Source organism: Lonchura striata, chromosome 6, assembly GCF_046129695.1.
Source record: "Lonchura striata isolate bLonStr1 chromosome 6, bLonStr1.mat, whole genome shotgun sequence".
NCBI classification, from domain to species: domain Eukaryota; kingdom Metazoa; phylum Chordata; class Aves; order Passeriformes; family Estrildidae; genus Lonchura; species Lonchura striata.
Genome location: NC_134608.1, coordinates 17,011,662 through 17,033,005, shown reverse-complemented (window position 1 = coordinate 17,033,005; position 21,344 = coordinate 17,011,662). Strand labels below are relative to the sequence as shown.

General features: G+C 42.2%; 1 long non-coding RNA gene across 2 annotated transcripts; it reads left to right on the top strand.

Annotated features, from left to right (window-relative positions):
• Positions 1-435: 435 nt before the first annotated feature.
• On the top strand, positions 436-14,191 carry LOC110471372 (uncharacterized). Of its 2 annotated transcripts, XR_013340093.1 has the most exons (3): positions 436-613; positions 8,935-9,259; positions 14,092-14,191. It is a non-coding gene; the product is annotated as an uncharacterized LOC110471372 (long non-coding RNA). The 2 variants fall into 2 exon arrangements; XR_004148384.2 differs by lacking the exon at positions 14,092-14,191 and having other exon boundaries at positions 8,935-10,407.
• Positions 14,192-21,344: the final 7,153 nt, after the last annotated feature.

Below are 21,344 nucleotides of genomic sequence, written 5' to 3'. Positions count from 1 at the left end.
AGCAGATGTCACCTGTGGGACCTGGAAAGCAGGGAGGGGGAGTGGGGTAGGTCAAAGCTCTGTGTGGTGCTGCATGAGGAAAGACAAGATTTTGCATTTGTCCCCTTCTCACTGAATCTCTGGTAAATCATGTCCTTGCCTGCTGGTATAATCAGTGATTACATGCCATTTCCCTGTTGCATTAAAGCTGCTTTCTTAATTAATATCATTTTAAAGGGCGGGCTTTGCACAAAGGAGACAAACTGTTTTGAGCTCCAGTAAACACTGTTTGTATGTGATCATCCTAAGCAGCTCCAGCAGCCTTTCCATGGTGAGCAGGCAGAAAGCACCACGATGTAATGAACTGTGTTTTAACCACCTGATGCTGGTCAAAGCTTTGATCTATGAGGTTTAAGGCTGGGTGGAGGAAGGGAGGCAGAGTACTCTGCCACGCTCCCCAGTACCACTGAAACTGTTAATCAGCCTGCTCTGCAGTCTGCTGCAGTTTGCTTTATTAAAGCTCCCTGCTGCCTGCACACGTTCACTGGCACAGACATCGAGAGACAAGCAAACACTTTCCCGAGTGCAGAGTGCTCTGCTGCATTGCAGAGTTTACTGGCAGAAAGTGATGGGGGTAGGTAATCGCAGGTGGAGACTTGGGTCCTCCCTCAGCTCGCCTGCATCTGCAATCTCCTGCATTTCTGTAACAGGGGATACGAGGAGAGCTGGCAGCAAAACAGCCTTTTAGGGGTCTCTATCCAATTCCTGAATATCTGGATAGCATTGCTTGTACTAGTCTCAAATGTAGTCTGTACTGCTTAATGTAGTTTCTGTTTACAGTTACTCTAAAAACCTAAAAATTTATTTCCTTTGAGGTACTTGAAGGGGTAAGCAACATTTTATTTATTATTGCTGTAAACTAACCTTGCCTCTGCCTAGAGGCCCTCTCTAAGGCTGAGGATGCTGTTGTGCTGTTGGAGTATTTAAAGTAAATTCTGCTGCCTTTCAAGGACCTGGCAGCTTGAGTATTAGAGGCTTTTTGGTTTTCCTATAGGTTGTCTCATATAGCAGGTTGAGCAGGATTAAGTCACTTTTTGAGGAAATTGTAGGTGATTCAATTAATTTCCTTTGTCCCCTCCTACCCCCACCCTGGCTAGGCTTTTTCCTTTTCTTTTTATCTTCTGTGACAGCACAGAAATATTTGATTATTTCTTGAGGTTTAATACCAAATAGCTGCTCTGTTTTGTAATATGTGTAACCACACTGGATTTGTTGTTTTTAACAAGCAATTTTTTCTGGAAGAAAGCTGGTATTTGTTTAAAAATTGTTAGACATTGCATTTTTAATCTCTAAATATGCATGTGGAAATTTGATTATAATAATTTTATTCTTTATGAACAGCTGATTCAGGATTTCTTAGTTCCCTTTGTATTTTTCAGGTATGTATCTCAGCTGCTCTGCTTTTTTTTTTTTTTTTTTTTTTTTTTTTTTTTTTTTTTTTTTTTTTTTTTGGGAAACAAGGATGGTTCAGATTTCTTCTCCTTACGTGTTTCCTGGTGATACAGTACTGCAGTCTCTGCCTTACTCAGCTTATGTCTAATTGCAGAGCATTTAGCAAAAGAATTCAAATGCAAGTTTTAGATTTGGAGTTAACCATCTATTACACTTGGCTTTGTTAGAAGATGCTATCTGAACAGCAAAGATAGTCTAATGAGGAGAAATTAATCTTCAGGCCCATATGAAGGTGGGCTTGCATCATTCAGAATCAAGAATTTGTGGCTTGGTAGGGTTTAGGGAAAAGGAAATTTTCTTTCCTCTGGAAAGCCAGAATATATCTGTGTGTGACATCTGTTGCAGCACTGCTTGCTGACAGTCTTCTGGGACAAGCTGGCCAGAAGGACTGGATATTGTGAGAATTAAAGCTCGGTGTTCGTATGGCAGCTTAACTGCTGAGTGCACATGTTCTGAAGGAAAATCATGATTTACCTAAAAAGACCTACTGGGGCTGGATTTCTGGAGCTGTTGAAAAAGATCTCTTGACTCCCACAGGAACTGGTGGGAGTCCTGGCTTCCAGGTGCTTCCAAAAGCAAAAATGTCTCATTGTCAAGATGAAGGTTATGACAAAAGAAGACAGATATGGTTTCATTATTATTTTAACCTTGCACATTAGAATTGTAATACGACTAAAACAAGGATTACATTTGATTACCTTTTAGGAATGGTAAGGGTTAACATAATATAATATTCCTGCAAAGAATACATTGGTAAGTGACATAGTTGTTATGCTGTTAATGGCCATTTGTGAGCAATTTTTCCTCGTTGCTCAGATCCTACTTTAATTCACTTCTTCCAGTGACCCTTTCAGTGTTAATCCACCACACAGAAGCGTTGCAGTTTTAATTAAAAAGGAAATCTCTATCTCACTAAGCTTAGTCTGCCATCTGATCATGCAGTATGGTTTACAGACAGTATTATCTGTCTAATTTGCATCATAAAACCATGACTTAAGCAAGGCAGAGACATTGTCAACCCTCAGCAAATAATGCTGCTCTAACCAAAACCAGCCATGTTCTAAGCAAAACTCAACTGTAAGAATGGAGATGTGTATCTCACATGGCGTTGCACACAAGGAGGGTTACAGGGGCACAGAGATCTCAGTGGGATACCTCTTTAAAATAAAACCTGTAGACTGGAGCAGCTCCTGAAAATATATGATCCAGTTTGACAACAAGATAGGAATTTGAGGCAGGATTTAGTGGATTAAATGTTTTGGCTTCTGGTATAATGAAGGCTAGTGGTGCCTGCTGACCTTTAAAACCTGTGTTGCTTGGAACTTCATTAATTAAATTGAGTGGTAAGCTGCAAGGTTATGAACTGTCCTGAGGGCCTACACGTGACAAAAATTCACACTGGGCTGGGTAGTATCCCCAAATCCCATTCCAGCAGGTGATCAGCAGAAGTCCATGACTGGGCAAAAATCTCCCCTTAGTTGCTCTTATGTTTGGATTGAGGTAAAGCAGCTGTCCCAGGCCAGTATGGGCTTGAAGGAGAGCAGTAACATCAGCACTGCTGCTCAGCTCCCAACTGCACCAGCACATCAAGGTAGCAAACATAATCTGGGAGTCCCTGAGTGACAACAGATCCATACAGAAATATTTTTTGCATTATTGTCAGATTTATAAAACATTGTGGTAGGAAAACAGTAGGGGAAGGGATACAGAAACTGGATCTTGTATTTCTTATTAGTAAAGGAAGGAGGGAGGTATGAGTTCTGTTTTACTCTGTAAGCTCTTTACCTCAGAGGAAGGTGAACCCCACCTGGCAGAAATTAAATGTTAATGTATCAAATTATGTCCAAAAGCACATAAAGCTCAAGGGACACCTTATGATACCCTTTGAAAACAAGATCTAATTTAATTCATTTGCATATCCTGATACTCAATACTGCAAATTGGCATTGGTGGGTTAATGCACTGCTACCATTACGCTCCCTTGAGCTTATTGGAAAACCGTAGTCAACAAACTGCAGGCACTGAATTGAAGTGTCTGGTCAGGGAAAACCAGATCAAACTACATCGTCTTAATTGTGACCTGTTTTGGGATGCAGAAGGGTGGCAGCAACCCTTGGTGGAAAGAAACAGTAAATTGATTTTGCTGAGAACCTCATCAATCACTGGTCACAGTGACCCATGGATCATTAATCTCATTAAAAACTTCAGCCTCGTGGCAAAAGTAATAGCAGGCATGCTAAAAGTGTGCAAATTAGATATGCTTTCACAAATGCAAATGGGCCTGGCTGGTGTTCCTGAGGAGAACTCCATTTCTAAATTGGGCAAACTTTTCACTGACTCCAGCTGAACTTCAGCCATTTACTCTGTGTCAGATGCCATCTTTAGGAGCTGTGAAAACTATATGGAAGGTATGTGGTCTGTTAGTGAGTCATGTTTATGTACTCACTTCAAGGAAGGGAGAGCTGAACAGTGGGCACGGGACATCCCCTCTTAATGCTGTGAAGTTCTTGACAGCCAGTCTCTCTGCTGCCTGAGCTCTTTAGGTGAGGTGATTCAAAAACAGCCTGAGAAACTGCCCTGGTTCTGGCCCAAATCAGTGGGAGGATATGGCCAAGGCGCTGTGTTATTTGATATCATCTTATGTCATGGGCTGGGGGAAAGGACTCCCTGGGAATGGACTTCTGAGAAGGGGTGTGGGTTCCAGCTGGGAGCAAGTGTGGCAGGTAGAGAAGCTGAGGTGGGGGGTCGTGTCAGCTTGGGCTTAGTGAGCATCTTTCATGTAAATCACCCTCTTTTTTAGCATGCTTTTGTTATTAATATTGTTGCTGTTCATTTTCTTATCTCATTGCTGTTTCCAGTAAATTGTTCCTATTTCAACCTATGATTTTTCACATAATTATTGACTTCATCCCTGGAGCAAGAAGTGGGAGGGAAAATGGGGGAGTAAGTGCTTGGCATCTTGTTTGGGTGAGTCTCAAGACAGGCTGTGACAGCAGCACATCAACAGTACACAGGCAACACTGATTTTCTGTGTGTCTGTGAATCCAAGGAGTTTGCATTTTCTTGGAGGATGACATATGTCAAAGAGTTGGTCAAGTTGGTCCTTTCAAATACAGCAGAGCCCATTGTATCACCGAGATGCAGGTTTTGCTGTCATCTGAAGAGTAGTGAGGGCATGCCCACAGTTGCCAAAACTGCTAATGTGCACAGTACAGCTGCAAAATTTGAACTTGTTCCTCTCAGACCTTGTGAACACAATCCATAACTCTGAGTGCATCCATGTAGTCCATCTGTAGTTAGATGGCACTTGGCCTTGGTCTCCTGGTCATCTACATGCAACCATATTGGCCCAGCTGAAGCAAGCTAAATAGCTACTTCTGTTAAGAAAGTTAAGTGCATTTGAGAGGGTTTTTCTCAGGGATTTGCACACCCCAGACACTACCTACACACACCAGGACATGTTCACTTCCTCCTCCCAAGAATGTTCTCCAATGCCCCTAGACTTATGCACGCAAATCTCACTCAGCTGTGCTTACCAGCCTCCCAGTTGGCTTGAAAACCTGGGGAGCTCTATACCAATCCTCTTATTATTTGACTGCTTGGGACTTTTACTCAACCTTGTGAATAAAAAATCTAAAAACTTGTTTGGTGCAAAAAGTATTTCAGGGCTGCCATATTCAGCACTTCCAGGATATCTGCACATCACATAACTGAGGCTAGTTCACTATGTGGGTTTGGCTTGCAGCAGTAAGCCAAAGTACTTCATTGACTTCATATTCATCCAAACAAAGGCTGTGCATGTAGAGAGCTGTGGTGCCAGTGATTATACTGGAGCAGCTTGGCTGACATGACTCCATCTATCATAAAATACACCAGCTCAGGACCCGTGTGCCATATGAGTGAGCTCCATGGCGCACTGTCACCTAGGACTTGAGCATCTTGCTGGGTCTGAGAGGTCTGGGACCTTAACAAGCCTTGCAACAGATGAGACTCTCTGAAGCCATTATTTCACCCCTTCCATCTTCACTGCCATGCTCAGGACAAGTGGAGGGGCCCTAGGCATGAAGCCATGCTCCTGGCATTGCCTGTGGCTCTGGTAGGTATCATGTCTGAGCTACACTTACTGTAGAAATGAGATCAATAGGATGTGTTTAGGTACAGCTGTGCTTAGGAAAGATACGCTGTGTGATTCAGCCATTCGCCAGCAGAGGTGGGCAGCTCAGGGGTCAGGACAAGAGACTCACCTCAGCCTGTGCCTTGGGTACTGTTAACATGTAAACACACACAAGCAGCCTTTTCCAACAGCAGCCTCCTGCCCTTGTTTGCCAACAGTGACATCCAGCCCTGCAAGCGCTTCATGTAACAACTTGCTATGTCACAGCTTGGCTGACAGTTAAGAGTCAGGAATATAAATTGGGGCAACAAACACCATCTGGCCAAAACTGGCTCTAACAGGCTCCATGGCCCTAGTCTGAGCTGCTCTGTCAGCACCCCAGTGCATGAGGTTTCCTGTGGTAGGACTGACATGGTGTTCTGAGGAAGCAATGGCAGCAGACATGGTCAGAGCAGAAGCAAGCAGTGTGCTTTTGTAGCAGCCTCTGCACTCCTTCATTTGGCTTGGTCACATCATGAGAAGGATGCTGATGTGGTCATCTGCCATGCCTGGGGCAAATGCATTCTGATATTGGTGTTGGGAGAGTGAGGAGATGCTCACCTCCAGTTGCAGACTGCAGTGGAGGTTGATGAGGTGCCAGGTTTGTCCCCAGAGCACTGCGGAGTGGTCATGGTTTGTGTGCTCCTGAGGGACACAGGGAGCCAGGGCTTGCTCCAGGTGTGAGCTGCAAAGACAGTGTAAACAGGGCTTTTTGTGTCCTTCACGGCAGTGTCACAGCGCATTCTGGTGTGCTTGAACAAGTACACAAACCCAAGGCTCAGCCATGAATGCAGGGGGGGCACACCAGATCATTGCTTCTTAGACTGTTGGGTTAAATGTGCAATGCCTAATGTTAATATTAACTTAGATACTGAATGGTTTGGAAAGTACCCATTTGTACCGAGCTCTCCCAGCTGAAACACTTCAACTGCAGTGTTCTCAGCACAGAATTCATTATTCTGAGACTTGCTTTCCCAGTTAGCTGGAAAGAACCTGATTGTTTGCACCCTTTTGATCATGATATAGCTCCTGTAATAGCTTTACCTGAAATAGATTGATGAGCAGAAATTTATTTTAAAATGCTATGATTATGGACAGATTACACATTCTCTCTGAATGAAACTTCTCATGTAATTGGTGTGAATTGAGGGAGAGCCTTTTTAAACTTCATTAGCAAAGCAGCTAGTTCTCTCTTCTGATACAATGTACATCTGTCATACAAGAGTATAACACTGAGTTGTGTACTTTATTAAATGTGAATATGTAAACATGAACTTCGACCAAACTCAGTCTCCTGAGTTCTACTCACACCTCAGCATGAACCCAGGGTCTCTGTCATGTAATTTTGACTGTTCCAGATGCCTGTCTTAATGCCTTCCTGATTAAAGAGCAGGTAATATGATCCCAAACTATTGCCAGCAACCTGGACAGAAACTGCATAGCTTACAGGTACAGCATGACTGAGCCTGTGGTCAGACTGGTGCTTTCACCTCAATATTGTTGGTTTCATTTATAGCTTGCAGAATGTCTGCCCTGCTTTCACAGATAATACACCATGGAGTTAAAGAGCTTAGGGAAAATATATTTTGTGAGAATAGATGGAGAACATTTAGGTTCTTTTGTTCAGAGAAAAGTTGACTGAAGAAGAAAGGAGAACTGTTTTCAAACATATAAAAGTCTCTGCAGAGAGGAAGGGATAACCTGTTTGTTTTATATGCTGTGAGCAAGACAAGAAGCAAGTTTCTTGAAATGCAGTCAGTTAGAAAAAGGCAAAAACTTCTTGTCAGTAAAGAGATAAGGGGTGGAAAACACTTATGAGGGGGGCATGGAGTGTCCACCATTTCCCCAAATGCCTGTTGGACATGCCATCAGCAAAGGCAGGGCATAGACCAGCACAGGCAGGGTCAAAAAAGGGAAGAGACTCAGCTCCCCTGAGCAAATCTCGGGTCACCACGAGCAGCAGCAGAGAGGCTCACTCCCTCTAGCTCCTCCATCAATGGGGTTGCATAATATCTGCCACAGGTAGAACTCATTCAAATTTATTTTCAAAGCCCAGTCATTAAATTGCAGAGCTGAGGGCAGAGGGCAGGTAATCTAGTTCTTAGTTATTTGTGCTGCCCACCACACCACAAATACCCCCATTCTCCTGAGACATGAAATTAAGCTAGACTGGAAATGACTTTTCACCTCAGTATGGTCTAACACAACGGTGTTAGCAGCAGCAGCCCCATGTCCCAGGGGACCAAGAGAGACCTTAATTAGGAGGTGTGGCTTTTTCTGGAGAGAAGTGATTTGGCAGGTTAGAAAAGTATTAGAAGTGTCCTCCCATGGATGCCATCATGAGCAATAAGTGATCCTTGTGCCTTGGGTTTGTAAGCAGGTCATATTTTTACGATGTTAAGCATGCTGCTGTCTTTTCTGCAATAAAGCTCACCTAATCAAAACAAGTCAGAGCTTATCTAATCCCCTAGCCAGAGATATTTCTGTGGTGGCTACAGAGCCAGGTTTCCTAGCAACCTAAAAGGCATTAGACAGGGCTTTGTCGACATTTATCTGTTACACACAAAACCCCCTGTTCGAATAATATCATGGGTGTAACATCAACTGACAAAAGCCAGGAAATTCAGAGCTGGGGCTGATTTTCTATCCTAGCCTCTCATCAGGCTGAAAAACAAAAGGCACAGTCATGTGAGTGATGAGCAGAGCAAACCAACCTTTATATTTCCTGGCTTCATCCCAAACAAGATGCCATTCAAATGAGGTGCTTGGTATTAATTTCCTCTATTTAAGACAGGTTTAATGTTCACATTAGGTAGCACATTGGCAGTGCTGTCAGTTTCTCCATGGGCTACCATTTTGTCTTGGAGAGGCCAACTGAGGAAAGAGATATTCCAGCCCCTCTGAAACCTTTGGTGAATCCAGTTTTCAGATCCGCGGATTCACAGGTGAAGGCTACAAGCCTGCTGTATGCAGGGCCACCATGGCATCCTCAGGAGATCACTGTTAGCTCAGGTTGGAGCCAGTGAGGAATACACAGGTTAAAAACACTCCATTTTCCTGCTAGTGTCCAACTCTAGATACAGGAAGAAGATTTTCACAGGTTTCAAGGGATTCTTGAGGTGGATCTTGTAATGGATATTGTTAACAAACATTTTGAAACAAAAGGTCAGGGGAAAAAGGGATTTAATGTAGGTGGATTTTTTTTCCCAGGCCAAAAGTATACTGAGGATTAATGAATGGTCTGAAAAGCGATACTTCAGTAATGTCTTTTTTTTTCCCTTCACTTACAGCAATAGCAGTGTTTAAAATCTTACAACTTGAAGTTTATGGAGGAGACTGATGGAGGAAGGGATGGAAGAACTGCTATTGCTGCTGATTGTCACTTCAAATTCTTGGGGGAAGAGTCTTATGAAAGTGAATGGGAATTGATCATCTCTCTACAGACTTCTTGAGTCATCTCACAGAATTTAACAGAAAATAATTATTTCACTTCAATGTGGCTTAAAAGTGCTTGAAGATTGAAGATGTGCTAATTTCCACAATCTAACTTATCAGCTGGGATAAGTTAACTCTTTGGATTCTGTGCAATTCTGTATGTGTACCATCTCTAAATAGGTAGATTTTCATATGTGTATTTGCACTGCTTTAGTAGTTCCATCTCTGGGGCTTTCACAAAAAGATAACAGCCATTTTTACATTTGCTTGAGGCTCTACTGAAGGGTTTATCCCCATGTAAATTTTCCAGCCCAGCTCTGAAACCTCTGAAATAGATGGTAGAGAAAGTTCTGATGAAACTTAACTATAGTTGGGTACTTTGCTGCTCTAAGGGAAAATCCCCCAGTCGCTGTCAGTGGGTGAGCAGCTGGGCTTTCATCCCTGCTGTAATCTTCATTAACATGAGAGTTGGTGTTTTGCTCCCCACACATGGATTCCATACTGTTTGAACTCCAGCAGGCTGCTGGGATAAAGGCATGTGTACAGGCCTCTCTGCTGACCACAGCCAGCATTTCTTTAGCAAGCATAGCATGAATATAAACGTTACACGCACCACAATGGAGAGGAATTACTATGCACACTATCACTTTCAAGCCTTTGAAAGAAACAGAAGCAGAAGGAGGTTCTTGCACTTTCTGCCGACATCATCTTTACTGTCCATCCATTTGTTTCCCATTTAGGCTCCCCACTGGCAAAGCCTCTATTATGTGCTGAAAGACCAGACAATGGGAGCCCACTATGCCTGGCAAATGCACGCATTGTTCCAAGGGCTCCCTATAGAAATCCCTGTGTTTGCATGACCCATTTTCCAAAGTTTGGTTTTTTTCTTTCCTGAAGCGGGAGGGTGAGAGGAAAAGGGACAGTGTCTCACAGCTCCGTGCAGATTAGTGGTACGTTCATGCCATATATTGAGATGGATAAAATAGCCATAAATTTTTCCCCAAGTGTTTTTGTAATGCATGCATGAACTCACTTAACTAGCTTAAAATATTTAGTGAACACTGAAATGAATGGGGAGTGTGGGAGGGGGGACAAAACTAGCAGAGATAATTGAATACACTTAGCAGTGTTAGCAGCTTTACATAGCTGTATCATATTCTCTATGGATAACACAGCTGGGACAATATGGCTAAAGTTTTAAAATATCTAGGGATTTCTGTCTTAAGATAGTTATCAATAATTGCAAACTTAAACATTAAATATTTTTGGCTTTGTTAAAATATATACCTCTTTATTTAATACATGATAAAATATAAAAAAATAGAGAACATTCTCTCCTTGGCGTTTCTTCACAACTCAGGTAAGCAAGAAGGATCTCTGAGTGGGGCTGTCCAGGAACTAAAGTCTGTCTTGGGGAAATCACAGGCTGCCAAAGACAGGTGAATTAAAACACAGAAGTCCCTCAGACTTGACAGCGTTTGAAATGCCAAATGAGAACAAGGAGATGGGTTGCTATGACACAGGTTCATATCACCTGTGAAACTGGCAAAGTCCTTCAGCACTGGAGAAAATCTTGCCAGATTAAATCATAAGTTTCCAGCTTCATTTCAACTGAGCCAAAATTTGTACCCTTGCTCTAGTTCTGACTAGGAAACCCACTCAAACCCACAGACTGCAGCAACACATCCGTCTCAGTTCACACCTAATTAACTGCTTAATTAGAGCAGCACTGGGGAAAGTCTGCTTTTTGTGTTCCCTTTCTCTCTGGTGCCTGCTGGCACTTGTAGCAGCACAAAGCTCTTTGAGTGCCTGGGCCTTCCTGGACACACATGGCAGGTTCAAGGTGAGGGTCTCTTCTGCTGGGCTTTTCTTCTCCCTTCTGAGATAATTGACCTTGTGTCACCATGAAGCTCCTCCCCAGGTCACACCACTCGCACTGCAGCCAGTGCCTCAGCTAGAGCTGGAGACCAATGCACGGCTGTTTAATTTGGAGGAGCAATGTGAAGGTCACCGAGGAAGGTAATGCAGTCCTGTTGATTGAACATGTGGATAAGGGCACCACAAAAGCATAATCTACTTTATTGGGAATGCGATAAACCAGGTTTATGTGTGCAGTTGGCAAGCAGTACTTCTGAGTGTTACTCCATCAGATAATCCAGGCAGCAGAGCACTTATATATCCTTCTGGTCCCCTAATATGGCTTGAATCTAAGGATTAGGTAAATTTCATATTTGTAGGGTTTTCTAAAACAGTATTATTTCTTTCCTACTTGTTTCCTGTTTTTTTACTTATGAAATTCTTATTTCTGTAACCAAGTAAAGGTAATCTAAGAGGAAGATTTCTGATATTTCAAGGGAAAACACTCCTTTTCTATCCAGAGTGAAATGTCCAGAAACCCCAGATGATTCACTGGGGTTTGCAGACAGACTCAGCAGCTTTGCTGCATGTGAACATGTGGCTGGGGTGTTCCTTGTGTGAGACTCATCACACACATGGAGCTCAGGTGGTGTGTGGCTGGGCAGTACATTTGCTGTGTATATCTCTCCAGCCCAGGTATCACAGCATGTACCGGGGAGTTTGAGTCTTGTAAAAAAGCCCTGCACAACATTTGCACACCCTTCTCTGCACCAGGCAGGGTGTGAGTGGGAAGGAAGGAGGTGGTTGCATTGTTAAGGTATGGTGGATGCAATCCAGAGGAAGCTTTGGCAGAAGATGGCCCATTCTAGCTCTTGGAATCAGGGTCCTGAGCTGTGAGAGGGTTTGTCTGATTCGGCTGCTAGGCAGAGGGACACCTTTCTGACCAGGGAATATCACATCTGTACACGTATTTGTTATCAGGTGTTTGGCAGCAGGTCAGACATAGAGACAGCTTAAACGAAGCATAAAACCAGAACTGTGAGGTTTACATCCAGGAACAACTACTTTAACTGTAATTAAGACTACAGCTTAAGTTCCACAAGAAGATGTAGATGTATATTTATGAATAAAATTAGGCTGGAAATGAAAAGGATTTTAGCCATGAGAGGAGTGTGATTCCAAAATAGCTTTCCAATGAGACTAGAAGGGTTCAGAAGCAGTCAAATGAGTCTGAGATTGAGATTTACATAATACAGTTGCTGAAATAGTGAGAGATATGGACCAAAGACTCAAAGATATATTTCCACCCTATTTTCCCTTCTTGCTTTTATTTTGGCCCTCTGTTACTCTAATTTCTCCTTCTCTTTTTTCCTGTTCCTTTTCTACTTGGACGACAGGCTGGAAAATCCTCTCTGTGCATTTTTTTTTTGTCATTGTTATATCCATTTGGTAGAACAAAGCAAAGGCAAATCCCATTCTGGTACATCTCAGGAGGCTTATTGAAGTCTGCAGGCAGAGCCAGTGTGGGGCACTGCAGGCAGACCCTTGGGCACAGGAGCAGGGGCTGTAGGAGGCCAGGATGCCCTGGTGACACAGCAGAGTCCTTGAGTCCTTGCCCTCCTGTGCATGGCTGGTTCTCTTGCTCTGTGCTGCAAACACGTTCATGGCAGGACATTCAGTTTCAAAGCACTTGAAAGCTTTCTGCTTGGGAAAGCTGAACGCACAATATCTACCCAAGAAGATTCATTTAGGGGATGGCTGCTGTGTTTCTGTGGAGCATAAAGGTCCAAAATACAGGTACAGCTGTAGTGCACATCACTGTAAACAGAATATTCTGTTTAATTGGAAAGGGAGAGGCTGACCAGATAGCACCTGTTGGGGGGAAGAAGGAGATGCCCTCAGGACCCAGTGCCAGGAGCTGCAGGGCAGCTGCACCTTGCCCTGCAATTGGCACTAGCTGTGAGTGCCCATGATTTTTGAAATTCAGTCCTCCCCTGCTTGGCAGGGCTAGACTGAGGCAAAACAACAGTGGCAGGGTTCCTGCATCATACCACTGGCACTGTCACAGTATGCCAGTCAATGTGCACCTACCTCTAGATTCTGAAATGGAGCTTGCAGAGAGCTACTTGTTTTAACATACAGTAAATATGAAGAGGGGCTCTTTGGCAGGGGGTATAATGCCTCCTGACACTGGCTGCTTCATCTGCAGTTGTGCCCACTTGCAGTGACTGTATTTTACAGCTTGCAAGAGCTGCTTGTCTTTCACAACATGTTTTTCTGAAAAATGTGAGCATGTCTTGCAAGAAGTTTGGCCAGTTAATACAAAAGTGATTTAGATGCAAGTTAGACCGAGTCACTTTTTTCTTCTATTACACTTTTGCAGCAGATGTTTGGGTCATGGGCAGCCACCTGAGAAGTTGCCACAGCGCTGTTAGTTGGCATCAGCACCTTCCTTTCACAGAAAGCAAACTGTCTTTCACTGCAGTTTGACAAGCACCTCAGCCATGTATCAGCTAGTTGTCAGGGTCATGCTCGTCCTTACATCCTGGCCATGGGACCCTGCCTCCTTCCCCTCTCCAGCTCCAACACTAACCAGCTCCAGTGCCCTGGCATTTCAGCATGCCTAACTTGCAGAAAGATATTCACCTTCAATTTTAGCAGGCCAAAGGGGAATGTCCAAATTCACAGGAGCTGGACAGAGAGCACCCAAGTCTGAAGATTCTGCAGTTGGATGGGCTGAGGCTGAAGAAGAACCAACATCCATGTGTTTCTCATAATTTATGGGGAACAGGTTTAAGGCATCCTGGGCATATTTCATCTTGTGTGTGATCCTGCTGTAGCTTTTCTTAATTGACACAACAATGAATTTAACTTCTTTCTGTGAAACCTGATCATTGGAGATGATGTGCCACTACAAAAAAACCCTTCTAAGTACAATATTAACAGTTGAGTGAAGGGGACTATTAGAACTATTGCAGTTTTCTTCTCTTGATCATTGTTCTGTGGATTTTCCCTTGTTGGAAGAATAAGTTAATGCTAATTAAGATGAAAGCAGAATACAAAATGGAAACTTCCAAAGTGTTTGTCACTTGCATTTGTGCAAATTAAAACATCTCACACACAGCAAAGCCAGGGCCTTTCTTTTCGTCCTGTAGATTTGTATTCCACAACCAGCCAGTGGAGCAAGATGTGTGCTGTCATCCTGCTCACTCTGTGCAGCCCATGCTCTGGTAATCCCACAGGACCTCACAACAGGTTGGTATCCTACACTGGCAGCTGTTTCACCACCAGGTGCCTTGGGGAAGAGCTGCCAGCTAGAAGTACTTCTAACACAGGCAGAAGGATGTGACCAGGTGTCCTTCTGGCACCATAAACCTTCTGAGTGGCTAGGCAATATTCAAAGCATTTAAATTCTTGGGGTTTTGTTTTGTTTGTTTTTGTTTTTCTTTCAAAGTTTCTAATGAGATTCAATCTTTAAAAAAACCATTTTACTTACAGCTAATGACCTCAGAATCTTGTCTGTCTAATTGTAATAGAAATAAGAAACACCAAAGCCATTTCCACAACCTCAATTTCCCTGTATTCTGTGGCCATAGACTTTCCTGCTGGCTCCTTGGGGATGTTTTTGCAACACGGCCCATTGTTGCTTGGGCAGTTTTTGCTGTTTTTTCCCTCACACAATCACACATCTTACTTGTGCTGGTTTTGACCAAAGAATCCCTCACTCATCCCATCCCTGGGCCCAGAGGCTGGCCCATTGCATTGATGGCTGGTACTTCTATCTCATACCTTAAAGGTCATCTAGTTCCAACCCCCCTGCCATGGGTAGGGACATCTTCCATTAGAATATGTTGCTCAAAGCCCCATCCAGCCTGGCCTTGAACACTTCTAGGGTTGTGGCATCCACAGCTTCTCTGGGCAACCTTTTTGAGTGTTTCACTACCCTCACTGTAAAGAATTTCCTCCTGACACCTAATCTAAAACTCTCCTTTTTTATTTTAAAATAATTTCCCCTTGTCCTATAATGATATGCATTTGTAAAAAGTCTTTCTCTGCCTTTCTTGTATGTCTCCTTTAGGTACAGTTTATTAGGTGTTTCACTCTACAAAGGGTCTTAACTGAGCCTGAAGGACATTTTCTTAGTGCTCTAATCAGAATGATTTTGAGTAAAACAGATTAATGCCTTCCAGTATTATTAGTTCTCTTGCAGCAATGAGTAAAGTATCAGATCTTAGAGAAACACTTATCAGCAGTAATGTACTTCTGATAAAACTCTGAGTCTATAAATAATGGAGTTCTTCCCTTTCTGGAACATCCCTGATAATCATAAATCCAGAGGGATAGTTACAACCTGCATGATGTATCCATGCACATAACAAAATTTTGCATGGTGCCAAAATATTCCCTGTAGTTGGAGGGATCATGTAATAAAAAAAGAAGAAATTGTCCAGCATTGTGGAAATCATCTGCTTAAAATTAACCATGATTGAATGAACTGCCTTGGGAGCAGAAAGAGCTCAAAGAGTCAGCAGAGCCCATGCTCTGGGTGCAAATGATACTGCCTACTGATCTGGCATAAATGTGGACATTTATAGCACTCATATGTGGAAAGGCATGTCAGCTGAAGAGAAAAAACAGCTGGTATTCTCTCAGGTTAGACCTGATGGATACCTGTCTAGAAGCTAACATAATATCTGTGTGCTAGCTACCCCTACGGGATGCCCAGACCACAGAATAATCTGTAATAACCTGACTTTTTGGTAAAGGACTTTATTTAATGGGGCAGATTAAATATTATGAGACAGAAGAGTGGGGAGGAATTCAGCAAATGTTTGTAGTAGCTCAGTGAACTACAGATATATTTTTCTGCAGACCTCACTGCTGCTCCATCCTATCAACAGCTTCAAGGATGCTGTGCCTCTGCATGCTTCCCCTCACTTCATTGACCATTGCTCACATGGCAGCAGTGTGTGGTGCCTCTTCAGTCACCAGCCTCTGGACTTCTTGCATAAGGTTACTGCTTTAGTTTGAATAATGTGGGCTCAGAATGAGCCATGGATCTGTAGAAGGTTTCCTGTGCTCTCCTGCCTATTCCTTATTGGATTCTAGCTTCACAAGTATAGTTTCATTAGAAAGGCCCATAACAGAGATTGCCTTCCCACTCTTTCCTGTTTACATGATACTGCTTAAATGTAAAGGGCAGAATAGTCTTTTTCCTCTCTGCATTCCCAGTACAAGACATTTATAAATGCATAGTGGCCACTTTAGTCTAATTTTGTGGTGTCTCTGTAGGAGGGAATGTGGAGCTAAAGCAGTCCATTGGGGCCTTAGAACACTGGGATCAATTCTTCACCTAATATACAGCTAAACTGGGTAATTAACTTCATTTCCTTTTTTATCCTAGGTGTGTTTTGAAACTGGGGACAATGACATTTACATAGGTAGGGTCACAGCAGGCAGGGCTGGCTGCTGCAGCAGTGGGCATCACCACCACAGCTCTCAGCTCATGACCACTGGTAGCAAGACAGATTTCAGCCCAGGCTTTGACACTGGTGCTTTTTGAGATGCCCACAGCTGTGCCTGCTGGCTGTGCTGGCTGCTCCAGGTTGTGTGCCACAGGCACTGCTGCAGCTGTGGCCAGGCTTGCTCATGTGCTGTGCTTGTTTTTGGGGTGCTGTGGGCCACCTGCAGAACAGCGTAGCCCAGAGCTTCTCAGTGCTCCTGTAAGAGAAGCAAGAACCACTTGCTAAAACTTCCTGGGCTTTTATCCCTTTCTCAAAAGAGAGAGGAATGTTTTGAAGAGGTAGAACTGCTGCAATCACTTGGTGTCTGTGACCTAGATAGCCTGGTACTTTGTCTGGTAAGGACACCCACCAGGCACCTAGGAGGACAAAGCAAGAAGCACAAAAGGGCAGCAGTAGTAATCTTCCACCAAGAATACCTCACTCCTAATCCCCCATGCCGAAATATTGCATGGAACATGATTTATATTTGAGTTTGTGCTTATGATATATTTGTAACCCATTAAAGTACCTATTCTTCCATTGAATCTGCACTTTGATTCTATTCTATACATAACAGTCTGTGACAATGAGTTTCCCTGTCTCATTATTGATTGTGTGGAAAAATATTCTTTGAATTACCAAACCGTTCATTTGGTGAACATCCTCTGAATCTCTGCTAAGAATATTCTCTTGCTGTATCAGTTCTGCAGGACTTCAGAAGGATACCATATGCTATATGAATATTTCAGTGTTTTGTTTTCCTTTGGAGCCCTAGTGTTGAAATTATATATGGTAATTTTTTAAGAAACAAGTGATATATTTTCTATTATGATCATGTCTTGCTCAAACAAGAAGAAAAAATAAACTTTTTTTACTTAAAATCAGAAACTCATACAATCATTTAAGTCAGGAAAGGCCTAAATCATAAGCTTTCCTTTTTTTCCTGAGTTTCAGCCAAAGCTCTCTTGAGCAAGGTTACCAGCTCATCTTTTGGCACATGTGGACTGCATGAAAAATCTGAATTCTTCCTCTGGTGAAGCTGCTTGGCTCCTTTCTCAGCTAAACTATGTCTGCTACAGGCATATACAAATGCACATGAAGAAATCTCTATTCCTTCTGATGGGGCTGGTGCCATGTTTTGGCAACTAACTAGCCCTGAAGAGTCAAATGATGAAAGTAACTAGTTTTGATTGATTTAATAGTTCAATATTACTAGATTTTGAGACTTTTCAGAGACTGAAGATATAGTTGAATGTACTATTAGATTTTTACCTGTTTGATCTTCTATCTTGCCTTAACTGTTGACTTATTTGGTATTATATTTAGTCCTGGTTCAATACATGCCTACATATTATAGCATTGAATCACTTCCTTAAGGAGAAGGCACATTTGCAGTTCTAGAATTAAGTCACTGTGACTAGAAGTCCTTGAATATATACTGCATTTGGATTTCATCTGAGTTTGCTTCTTACAAATATTCATTTCCCTTACAGGTTTTTAGCTTATTCACTCACATGGACTGGGTATTTTCCGTAGCTGCTTGGAAAACAGGATGACTTAGATGGGCTGGAGCAGATCTAAGGCTGAGATTCAAAAATTTTGCAGTGCATTTGCCTAGAGAAGGCAAGGAGCTAAAAAGCAGGGACTAATTTATTCAACAGTTATTATAAAAACATTTTATTCTCTCCCCATAGTTAACCAATTCATTCAGAAACCAGAGAAGCAGAATTTCTGATGTGAAAACCTTTGGGTCCCCTAGGTGTCTTATGTGCAAACAGCAGGGCAGAAATGAAGAAAAACTGACACTTGCATGAGTTTCAGGTACTGACTTCCACATACACTTCAAACTTAAATAACCATATTTTTTCTGCTTCAGAGCCTGACTTTGGATGTCCTTGAAGTCTGGAATTATGCATTCTGGCAGGCAAGTAGAGAAATGAACCAGATGCTGCAATTTAGTCATATAGGGAGGTTTCTAGTAAATTTTGCACAACGGGGTAGTGACAGTGTACTTAGTAAAGCCACATGCCTTAGTAAAAATAGTGCTATTGATTTTCTTAGTGTGTGTATCAAATGTTAGCACATTCATTAGAACAGCAGCCTTCCAAACACTGCTGTAGAACAACCAGCAGGCCTGGAGTCAATATCCATCTGAATACTGGCTCGCTTTCAAAGGGCGAATTAATTTTAGGGCATTGACTTTTCATGTTATAGAGGAAAGATTTTAAAGGAAGCATTTATCAAATAGAGTTAGGCAAGATTTAACAAATACAGCTAGGCTGCAGGTCCTATTTGGGCAGGCAAAGATGTGTTAATGCAACCGTGTACAGCACTAGCAAAAAAAAGCATAATACATGTTTATGCATATATATATAAAATATACATAATAATATATATATATATACACATGTTTATACATTATATACATCTACATATACATATACATATATGTTTAGGGTTTTGGTCTAATACAGTTACATGAGGAAGAAAATGTGGAAGATACTTATCTAAGGAAACTTTCAGTTCTAAACTCCTGTGTGAGTATATTGAAATATCACTGAGTAGGAATGTGATGTATTACAGTGATTGAATACATACTGTATCTGTGTCCTTATAATGTAACTTCTTGTTCAGTGCTGTGAACAAAGCAGCATATTAGTCCAAATATAACCTTGGCTGGCAGTAGCTGTACAAGAACAAAATACAGTCCACTAGTTCTGTTGAAAAAGAACTAACATAACATAGTAAAATCAACCTTTTATTGTCTCTCCTTGTAAGGATGAGAGATGAAGGAAGATGGGCAAAGTCATTTCACCTCTCATAAATTTACTATGAATTTGTGATTTACCTGTTCTTAGTGTTTCTCTTTTGTATCTGTTCATACAATCATTCAAAATTTCATGGTCCCTGAGGAAAGGCCCTGTGGAATGTGGTACTCGTGCTTATCTGCACTCTTAATTTAATTCTGTATTCTTAAACCCATGAGGATGAACATGTTTCTGGAGAACAAATGGTCTCATTATCAGGTCACTACTTGTTTCATCCACTAAACTGTAGGCTTATCTAATTTCTGTGGAGTTTATTTGGTTGTTGTGTTAGTTGGCTGGTTGGGGTTTTTTGAGTTTTCTTGTAACCCACTTGACAACATTGCTCCACTGTCAACTGGAGCAACCTACCTGTGCTGGTGTGGGTGGGGAGAAGAGGAGGTGAAGATTTACATTGCTTTAGCTACCAGCAAAAATTGCCCCTTGAAAACAAAGCCAAAGCCACCTCCTGAAGTATCCTACCTCTCTTTCTTGCTTAGAGAGGGGAACCAAAGCTTCAAAGGCTCTAACTTAAGCACCTTAGTTAGGTGGAAGAGAACAGGCTTGTACATTTACAGGTAGTTATATACAGATTTTAGCTGTGTTGATTGACCCTTCAGAATGCCCACCACTGCTGAAGGATGCTTTGGTGAGGTGCCTGATGCACTGGTGATACCACAGTGGTGGCTTCCAGCAGTCCAGGGGCATTGTGTCTGAGCCAGGACTGCTGCTACAGATACTGAATTCAGTGAAATCTTCACAAAATCCCAGGTGGATCTCTTCCTGCTTCCTAGCCACATGCTGCAGGTATTGAACTGCATTTTCCTTCCAGTCTATATTTTTCTTACTTTGTCTTTTGTAATGCAGAGTGTCAGTCTAAGAGGATGATTTCATTTGTTTTATTGTTTACAGGTCTTGTTAATTTTCAACCTGTATGCCTCAGCTGTTACACACTGAAAAGTGCTTCTGTGGTATTATTGTGTTAAACAAACATTTTGGAGATACTCTATGTTTCTAAATGAAACAAAAGGTTTCTGTTTCGGTATTATTTTCTCCATTCAGATGTCCTTGTAGCTGGCACTGGATGCCTCTTTCCAGTGTGTATCTCATCTTGAGCCAGATTCAAGTGTTCTTAATAATGAGACTTCTGCTGGTTTATTTCTTCCATGCTGAAGGCATTATTACTGCAAATGAATTTTACTCTTTGCTAAGATGCATATCCCTAATATTTTTATTTCCTGCTCCAGAAAAAAAGGCCATGGCTTTGGGCAGTCAGCCTGTGTAAAGGACAGTTTTATTGTTCCCCCCAGAATATGACCTCTCTGAAGTCTTTGTGTTAGAAAGAGTCTCCTAAAACACTGTAGCAAAGTTGTGCTCTAGAGTCCAAGGGCTCACCCAGAAATCCTTACCATGATGATGTATTGTATTTAGCTTGTCTTTGACAAATGCTGAGCAATCATGTTAAGCCTTTCTTCCCTTCCCAGCAGGCTAGATTTTCATCTGGAGTTTGGTGTCTTCAAAATAAATCCAAGATAAAGTCATCAACCGAATGAGCAAATGGAGCATTGAGGAGTAAATATGAGGCCCAGTGGGGGTTTGAGTCTTCCTTGAGTCTACCACCATAAAGAACTACTGTAACCAGTGAAATTAATTCAAGACTTCTTTCCACTTAAGCCACCAGTTCAGAGGGTGACTTTAAATTCATCTTCTAAAGCTTCTAAAGGTGGCAGCAGATTCAGGATGAATTTAAAATGCTGGTTTGAGAAACTTGACCTCTGTGGCAGAAAAGTTGAGTTCCAAAATGGTGAAGTGCCCAAAATATGGAATCCTCTCTCTGCCTGATTTTATTAAATAAAACTGACATTCTTTACCATGTTTTTAAAACACTCTGGATCAAGGCTGGCACGGATGTGCAATATATTAAACTACAGTTATTTAGGTAACCTTTCTCCTCCTTAACCTTCCTCTCTTTTTGAGCACCTTGTAGCTACCTGTGGCCAATCTGGGATCTGCCATGTGGATTGCAGAACTCTGAGATGTGGCAAGCTCTCAGAAACACAAAGTGTAGGCACTGTGTGGAAATTAACCAGATTACCAAGC